Here is a 1,873-nt window from a genome sequence, read left to right on the forward strand (position 1 = left end):
AGTGTATGCTCAGAAGTGCCCAAGGGCAGCTTGGAGCTTAAAGGCAAGATGGGGTATGTTAGGTCAGATCTCTTTCATTGTCATAATTTTTGCAAAGGTAGTTCCAACTTCAGCTAAGTAAAATCTATGGAACACTTTACCCTAAAATAAAACATAGAAAAATATTCATTTTTAAACGTGCATATGGAACAATCATCAAGATAACCTATATTCTGAGACAAAAAAACATGAGTTTTGAAACTGCCTTTGCAAAAATTATAACAGTAAGAAAAGTATGACGGTGAAAGAGATCTGACCTAACCAACTCTATCTTGTTTCTAAACCTTTAATCTGCCCTTTTTCTTTCCTGGGCATAGGCTGAACTAACATTGAAAAGAATTTAATATACAGTTTAACTTTCAAACAAAGATGATAACAGCCCTTTCCCAAAACAAACCTCTCTCTTGCCTGTGGAAGAGACTGCCTTTTAAAACTAACAAATTTGCCACAAGATTAGAAATTATGGTTTAGGAGTCATTCAGCCAGAGGCCACAAGATTCCTAATCTCCCTGCCCTATTGCTCCTAGGGATAACATCACTATTATAAAACCTAAAATTGATGTTCAAGATATTTTTCAGACCCTTGTTTTTGTTTGTTTGTTTTGTGGGAGACCATAGCTTTATTATTACTCAAGTCAGTCTCCCCAAACATTTGGAAATCAGAGTTTTTGTTTGTTTGTTTGTTTGTTTGTTTCAATTTGAGAGCAGGTACTGCTTATTAACCAACCAGCTTAGAAAAATAATCGTGGTAGACACCTTAGTTCATTCTTCTAATAAGCCTGTTGATCTGGTCCTCCCTGTTGCCAGCATCTCCACCTTCTACAAAATGGGTGGTCTTCATTCCACCTCATGGAGAAGATAATTTGAAGGGCCACAGGAAGTTATTTGCTTCTTTGAAGTGTTTTCCAACAGTATAGATCTCATGAATCAGATTCTCCATGCAGATGATGTAATATTTACCAAGAGATCGAGCAATCAAAGCATTGTTTGTCAAAGCATTTCGCTTCTTATTGATTTTGCCATAACCACACTTGTAGATTAGTTCATTTACTGACTTCAGATTTGAGTACCCCCATGCAATGTACGGCTCTATAATTCTCAGCATGTTAATTGAAGCCTTTCTGAGTTTCACAAAGATTCCATTGAAGATTTGATAAAGGCGAAGAAGCTGCAACACCTTTCGGACGTTTGGGCTCACACATTTATACCTCTGGTCCTGATGACAAATGCCAATTTGGGTTCTGAAGTTACATAGAAGTTGCCAGCTTTTCTTGCCATCCTCGCCATTCAAATTTCAGTTCTGTACATCTGCCTATATTCCTCGTGAAAGTGCTTTGCTTTTTCATAGATAAGCTTCCTCCTTGCCTTTCGAAACATCTTTTGGACAAACTTCTTTCTCAGGTGCTTGATCTTCAGTTCTGTGAAATTCCTTCACTTTTTCTTAAGGGTTTCTGGCACAGCAGGAACCTTCTTCTTCTTCTCTTCTACAGCCTCCATTGTTCCAGCCAGAAAAAGAGTGGATATCAAAGTTTTTAAGGACAACTTGGTGGGTGGATGGAGGTCAGTGAGCTGGGAGTGCTGATTAGTCAGGTCAGAGTTGAAACCACAGGGAGGTGAAGTTCTCTTCTTGCTCTGAGTCAATTCCTGGGTGGAGGCCACAAGATCAGATGAACCAGTTTATTGATCTGGGTGGTGCCAGCTGATCCATTAAATGCAGGGTCTGCAAAATATCTCAAGCACTGGTCTGAAGTTTTGCAATAGTAATTTTATCCCCAGGAGCAATTTGGGGAGGTTCAGAGCCTTGTATCCTCCAGCTGCATGACTCCTAAACCAT

The 1,873-nt window shown here is 39.2% G+C and overlaps 1 pseudogene; it reads right to left on the minus strand.

Moving 5' to 3' along the window:
* Positions 1–742: 742 nt before the first annotated feature.
* LOC129030455 (large ribosomal subunit protein uL30-like) lies at positions 743–1,536 on the minus strand (annotated as a pseudogene).
* Positions 1,537–1,873: the final 337 nt, after the last annotated feature.

Source organism: Pongo pygmaeus, chromosome 12 (assembly GCF_028885625.2).
Source record: "Pongo pygmaeus isolate AG05252 chromosome 12, NHGRI_mPonPyg2-v2.0_pri, whole genome shotgun sequence".
Lineage (NCBI taxonomy): Eukaryota > Metazoa > Chordata > Mammalia > Primates > Hominidae > Pongo > Pongo pygmaeus.